A 7960-nucleotide genomic window follows, 5' to 3' on the forward strand; every position below is an offset into this window, starting at 1 on the left:
GAAAAGTCATACTCTGATATGTCCTATAATTTCCAGTTCCTGTACTCTTAGACATTGCTAAGAATGAATCCCTTTCCTCACATTTCACATGTATAATCAATATCGAATTGTTTGCCTTCTCAAGGATGGCAGAGGGTAAGAGAGGGTCTTTAAAACTCAAAATTTTTTTCTTTCTCATTTTTTAAATTATAATAACTTTTTATTGACAGAAATTTTATTTTTTTTTAAATTTAAGATCTTTTCCAGATCTTGTTTTGAGGCACCCTTGACACAACTGCAGTGTAGAGAGAGAAGGGAAGGAGAAAGAAAAATGGACTTCCAGAGAAGCCAAGTGAGAAAAGACCTGCATTTTTAAATGGAAAATGGAAATTTTAATTTTTTAAATTTTAAAAAATGATGGATAGGTTTTTTTTTTTTTACATGAAATTGGGAAATATTTAATAATTTAAAAAATGGTATTTCCTAGTGAGATAGTTTTTTTTTTTTTTCCTTTGGCTAGATGGGAGTTGATCTTGCTCCCAAGCCTAAGAGGCTCTTCCGGATTTAACAGTTACTTTAATTTATCAGACTTTCTGGATTTCTATTTCTATTTACTTAAATAAATGTGTTTGCTTGCAATCCTACATTATCTTTTCTGTAGCCAGCATTTTGGTGGGAGGGAGCTAAACTACAAGCCTGAGCTGTTACCTCTTACTTAGCAACAACCCAGGAGATTAGATTTTATTCTGAATCTCTAAATGTAAATAAGTAAAGGCTAGAGTACAAATATTTGAAGTCATAGATATCATTCTAACCCAATAACTCTTATAGATGGGAAAGTGAACAAATGATTGCCTAGCCCCAGCTGTACTAGACTCTGGCGGGATGCTGAGTGGAAGAGAAGGAGTCTATCCATTAAGCTCCTGTTGGTTCTGCTACTTTTCACAAAGGCAGAAACAAAGTATCCCATGAAGATGAGGTGTCCCAGACCATGAATCATAACTATCAAAGTAAAAATTTGTATCACAACAGGCTAGCCAACCTATGTTTGAGAATTATCTGTTACATTTAAATGCTGATTACTGTATTTTCTAGAGACCCTCTTGTCATTTGCTTCCTGTCCAGGCTTCCAGCCTTCCTTCCCTGGCCTTAACTTTGATTTTTGCCTACAGTCAGTTAGGTCAAGGACCTTGTTTTTGCTATGACTTGACTCATTTCTCAGTGATCAACAAACTTCCTTCCATTTAAACCCTTCTCACTGCTTCTCTTTTCTGGAACACTCGAAAGCTTGTGTTTCTCTAAGGCTCTTTGGACACCCTTTCCTATTACTGGCTACTCTTTTTTTCATATCTCTAATTCATTGACTTGCTCAGAGTCACAGAACTATTAAGCATCAGAGGCAGGAGTATTTGAAGCTTCCTGATTCCTGATCTGGCTTTCTATCCAATTTAGATTTAGAGCTGGCAATATCCTAGAGTTCAAATGAAAGGAAAATAGAGTAGGAAAAAAATATGTATTTGATGAAGGCAAATAAAGAGGGATGGAAGAAAATCCATGAGGACTTGAGAATATAAGAAATTAAAGTGATAAGGGGAGGTCAGACAGTAACTTTGATTCTACCAATTAAAATTGAAGTTAATAAAATCATACCAGGGAGTGGAGGGGGCAGAGAGGATCTAGGATCAAGTAATGATGGGAATGAAAAACAAGAAAAATGCCTCCTGAATCCAATTCTTCCTATGCAACAAGAGAACTGTTTGGTTCTTCACACATATATTGTATCTAGGATATACTGTGACGTATTTAACATATATAAGACTGCTTGCTATCTGGGGGAGAGGGTGGAGGAGGGAAGGGAAAAGTCGGAACAGAAGTGAGTGCAAGGCATAATGTTGTAATGTTGTAAAAAATTACCCAGGCATATGTTCTGTCAATAAAAAGTTATAATTTTTTTTTTAAAAAGAAAAAAAATTAATCCTCAAAAAAAACAAAACAAAACAAAACAAAAAAACAACCCAAGAAAAATATTTTAGAGCTTTGGCAAAGGAAGAATTAGTAGGTGGTGGCAACTAGCTGAGTAAGAGGAAGAAGGAAGGAGAAGAAAAGAAAAACTGAAGTTAAGATTCCTAATCTGGATGATTGGGGAAATGATAGTAACATTGACAGAAATAGCAGAGAGATTAAACCAGGCAGAGAGATCACTTGGACTGGGTTAATAAAAATGAGTTAACTCCAAAGATGAATCTATCTCCTTCTGCATGCAATATTGCTACATGCATTGGCTTGAATCGAACTTGTGTCAACTGCTTGGAAGGCAGCTGTGTAGACTAGCACCTCTGCTATGAAGGCTGTTGAGCCCCTTACAAGCCTGTTTTCCAACCTTTGGTATCCACCTGATCCATCTAACACTCACCTGTGGCCCCAAGAAGCTATAGCATGCATAGAAGTCAGGGAGGTAATATGGTATAGTAGTTTTAAAAAATACTGAGTTCTAAACCCATCTGTGTAATTAATGTTGGGCAAGGCATTTTTTCTAAAAAAATAATAGAATACTATTTCTGAAAAATAGTAAAAGTAGTGGGGACTCTCTAAGGACCCTTTGTAGCTCTGATTCCAATAATTCCATCATTCAATTATAAATCAACATGCATTTACTGAGCATCTACTATGCTTTAGGCACTGTGCTGGGAGTTAGGGCAACAAAGACAAAAAATAAATTGGTAACCACAGTAAATTCTCACTGATACTGTAGGTTTCTGCTGCCATCTACTGGTCAACTCCTACATGTATCTAGTCCAATAAAGTTAGACTTATGATTCAGCATATAGAAATCACTTCCTTCCTAGATTTCTCTCCTATATACCAGACCCTTGTCTAACTGCCTGAATCATATTTCCATTTGAATAACTCCTTGTCATCTCAAACTAATGTATATAATTCAAACTTTCCTCATTAAGTTACCCTCAAACCAATGGTTTATTAAGTCTTGCTGATGTCACCATCCTTTCCCCAACCATCCAGATTAGGAATCTTGACTTTCATTTTTCTTTTCTTCTACTTCTTCCTTATTCTTCTTAATTAGTTACCGCCACCTACCAATTCTTCCTTTGTCAAAGGTCTAAAATATTTTTCTTGTTTTTTATTCCCATTTTTACTCTATCTTAGATCCTCATCACTTCATATATTTTCATTGGTAATCTGAAATTAAGAGACATGGTATATGTTCTATGAGTCTGAGTGGAGCTGGCATTTCCTTCTACCTCCATAATGAAGCTGAGTGGTCCTTAGGTTGCATAATGACTTCATGTTTCTCTATTATATCTACCTTCCTATCTATCTATCCATCATCTATTTATTAGTAGAGACATAAAACATACATATGTGTGTATATATATTAAACATACATGTATTATTAATAACCAATAAATTGAATGTAGAAAAACAATAGCAAAAATTTTCCAAGTTTTTTTTTTTTTTTTGCCTAACTCTAGTCTCTTCTCTTTCTAATCTCTCCTACATGACATTGCTTGATTAATATTTCAAAGACAAAACAAACATCCATTATCATCACTCTATTGCTCAAAAGTTACTGATGGAAATCTGGATTCCCATAGCACTTGGTTTGGAATCATGGACTCTTCTCTGTCTCAAGACTAAATTTCACCCTTGTCTTGGTTCCTTATCACCATCCTGTGGGCACACTTCTTGGTGGTACTTGGACATGAGTTGAGATGTTCCACCCATTTATGAAGCCTGAATAGACTCTTGCCAACCTGAGTAGAACTAGTTTTCTTGTCTTCTTTCTCCTTTTCCTAGAGCCTTTCTGCAATGGTTGAGGATGTTACCTCTTAGTTCTATGATGAATGAAGCAGAACCACCAGCTAGAATATGGACAATTAGGTGGTACAGTAAATCTTACTGCTGTTCAAATCCAGCCTCAATCCTAGGCAAGTCATTTATCCCCATTTGCTTCAGTTTCTTCATCCTTTAAGATGAAACCATTCCATAATTAATATTTCTTCCTTTTTTACCTTTGTCTTTATTTCTCTAAAGAGCTTTTTGTAATTGTATTCATATAATTCTATGTGTTGTAGCTACCCAAATATTTTCTACAATCCAGTTATTTTGAATAGAAATTTTTCTATATCTCCCTGATAAATTTTAACAGTAAAATACAGATATAGTAATAAATATGTGGGTTTACTTAATATAGTTAAGCTTTGTTGAAGTCATTTCATCAATTTTTAGTTTACTATTTTGGGTTCTCTAGATAGGGGTTCTTAACCTGGAATCTATGCAATTTTTTTTTTAAAGCTCTGAAGGTCTTACTTTTTTCTTAATTTTAATAGTATTTTATTTTTCTAAATACACACAAAAGTCATTTTCAGAATTCACTTTTGCAAAACCTTGTGTTCCAAATTTTTCTCTCTCTTCTCTCCCCTGTCCAAGAAAGCAAGCAATGTTATAGGTTAAACATGTGCAATTCTTATAAACATATTCCCATATTCTTAAAAAAAAAAAAAAAAAGATGAAACCATTCCAGTGTATTTGCCTCTCTCTCTCTCTCTCTCTCTCTCTCTCTCTGTCTCTGTCTCTCTCTCTCTCTCTCTCTCTCTCTTTCTCTCTCTCTCTCTCTTTCTTTCTCTATCCATCTATCTATCTAATGGAATCACCAAGAGTCAGACAGCACTAAATAATAAATAATAACCTACCATGTCTTTATTGAGAAGAGAAAGACATGTTTTATCATTAGTCCCCTTGGATTAATTTCAGTGATCTTTTTTTTCCCTTGAGGCAATTAGAGTTAAGTGACTTGCCCAGAGTCACACAGCTAGGAAGTGTTAAGTGTGTGAGAGCAGATTTGAATTCAGGTCCTCTTGACTTCAGGGCTGATGCTCTATCCACTACCCACCTAGCAATTGCAGTAATCTTAATTCTAATGTTTTTAGGTTAAGTTTTCTTATATATTATTGTGGTCATTTTGTATGTTGTTCTTTTCATCCAGTTCACTTTGAATTCTTCATATTTGTTCTAAACTACATACATCTACATAAACTCCAAATACATCCATACATCATAGTTTATTCAGCCATTTCCTAACTGTTGGATGCCCTTATTACTTTCAATTTCTTACTCCTCTTAAATATTAAGAGATGGTTAAAGAGCTAAAAATTGCCAAACTGTACCAGTGTCTCCGCTCCCCAGAACTCACCAGTTATGTGAAGACAGGAGGTAGATGGGGAGAAGCCTTTTCACTTCAGGCCATGAACCAAAGTCGTATGTGGAATGAAGTGGTCCTGATGGATGATTACAAAGATTTTACACTTCTTTTAGGATAAACCATCTGAAATGGACGTGGCCTCTTTTATGTCAACCCTCATAGAAGCATCTAGTTATAGATGACTGCAGAATTACAGAGCCTCAGAGTTTAGAGACCTCAGAGAATATCTAGTCCTACCTGTACATAAAAAAGAATCTCCTTTACCACATCCTCAGCAAATGGTCAGCTTTTCCCTGCTGTCAATGATAACGGAGAAAAGAATAGAGGCAAAGGTCCTGAGTTCAAATCTCCCCTCTGATACTTAGAAAATATATGATTTTAAACAAGTTAGTCTCTCTAGGCCTCATTTTCCTTTTCTGTCTAATTCTGTGTTCCTCTGAACACATGGTCATTCCATTTCTTAGGGTCTTTGTACTATTTCCCATGCCTGGAAGGCACTATCTCTATCCCAAAGAATCTCTTTCTTCTTTTAAGAAACAGCTCATTGATTTCAAACTCAAATAGAAATTAATCCCTCTGGTCTGTATATTAACTTAGAAAAAAAGCACATATCAACATTTCATTATATTGTGTTTTTATTTATTTTGTTAAACATTTTCCAATTACATTTTAATCTGGTTTAAGCTTTATTTAGAAGTTTTGAGGGCAGCAAGTCAAGCAGGTTGTGTTTCTAGTTTTTTCTGGATTTACTTGCAAACTACCCTGTGTTACCTTTTATTTACTTATTCTGTAAATATTTATGATTTTCTGATACTAATATCATGGACATGATACAAATGTCCATGTGGGCAAGTCATTTAACCTTTTGTTGTTCTAGATAAACTTCAGACTATAAATTATTAAGAAAGTTTCAAACTTCTTTGGTAAGAGTTTGCTCAGTAATGAGAGCAATAAATCCAGGCCCTAATGTAGCCCTTATATACGCATATGTATATGTATAGAGCACAATTTTTAAAAAATATATGAACACACACATATGTATGGCTGTTTTTGCCTCTATAAGTAACTCTTTGTCAGTAGGGATTGTTTTATTCAGTCTACTTGTATCTCTAGCATCTAGTATGTTTAAGCATTAAATAAATTCTTAAATATTTAGCTGGCAAATATATAAAATGAGATAGTTCAATTCAATGGACTCTGAAGTTTCTGTTTTATATCTATGATGTTTATGAATTATTTTCCCCAAACAAATCTCTTCTAAGAAAGATTTGTCTGGCAGTAGTCAGTCAAGCATTTTTATTAAGAATTTAGTATATGCCATAGATGGTGCTAAACACTGGAAATACAAAAAGAGGTAAAAGACAGTCTTTGCTTTTAGGATGCTTACAGTTTAATGGAGAAGACAAACAAACAAATATGTACAAACTATATCCAGAATAAACAGAGTTAACCAGATTGGAACCAGCCTCTAATTTGTGGGTGACTGAAGTAGCACAAAGCAGGCCAGAGACAGGAGAGTCAGAACACAAATAGAAGTTTAATTTCAGAGTGAGGAAAGTGTGGTTTGCAAATATGAGGTCCCTTCCCCATCCTTCACCCTTCCCAAGAAGAAGGACTTAACATGCTGGACCAAAACTAGAACTTATATACTACAGATGGGCTGATTATGACATAATCACTTTTAGATCTTAAGTTATTATTCATACAGATCCTCTTGGGGGTTGAGTCCACTCTGTGGGCTGAATTCTATGAGAGGTGCAGTACTTGTCAGTAACAAGAAACAGGGATTCTGAATATGTAATGGATGGTCCTAGGTAATAGGGAGAACTAAATCCCTTAGTGAACACCTGATGTTGGTCCAAGCAATACTCTTCGCCAGAGGGGGATACCAATTGAAGTACAAACAATTATTGTTATATCAAGCTCAGGGCAGAGCTTGCTTGCTGGATCTGAGCTCTGGAAAATGGGATATTTCCAAAATATTTTGATAATAGGTGATAATCAATAGAGAGAAAGCATTAGAATTAAGGAGGGTTGGGAGCTATTTCTTGTAAAATGTAGAATTTTGGTTGGCATTTGAAGGAAGCCAGGGAAAGCAGTAGACAAAGATGAGAAAGAATATTCTAGGCAAGAGAATTAGCCAGAGGACATGCCCAGAGTTGAGAGAGTGTCTTGTTTTTGGAACCCGTGTTCCAAAATCTGGCCTTTTTGGAGGCCAATGCTACTAGATGGAAAAGTATGTGGAGATGAGTAAGATATAACAAGAGTGGAAAAGAGGTGTGTGTATGTGTGTTCTAGGTCAGGAGTTCTTAAACTTTTCACTAAAGAAATTTTTATATGACTCTGGGTACATAGGTATGTAAAATAGGTATACAAATAATTTATCAATAAATCATAAATTTATTTTAACACATATTTTGGGTATACATATAATTTTATTATTTATTAAAAACAAAAGGAGGTGTCAACTTGGATATCTCCCGACTTGTGAACTCTAATGTGTGAACTCTCAAAGGTGTAAACCCAAGCACATAAGCACTGTTTCTATCAATTCCAGTGACTTAACACTTTGTAAGGATTCTAACAGGTCAGTGTTGAAAAAATTACCCATGCATGTTTTGTTAAATAAAAAGCTTTAATTAAAAAAAAAAAACCCGAACGCACGTTTGCATACTAAAGAGATGGATATACTTTTTTTTTTTTTTTTTTTAACATAAAGCATTAAATCTTGGCGGAACATTTAGCGTTGTCATATTTTTC

This window comes from Sarcophilus harrisii, chromosome 6 (assembly GCF_902635505.1).
Source record: "Sarcophilus harrisii chromosome 6, mSarHar1.11, whole genome shotgun sequence".
Taxonomy (NCBI): Eukaryota; Metazoa; Chordata; class Mammalia; order Dasyuromorphia; family Dasyuridae; genus Sarcophilus; species Sarcophilus harrisii.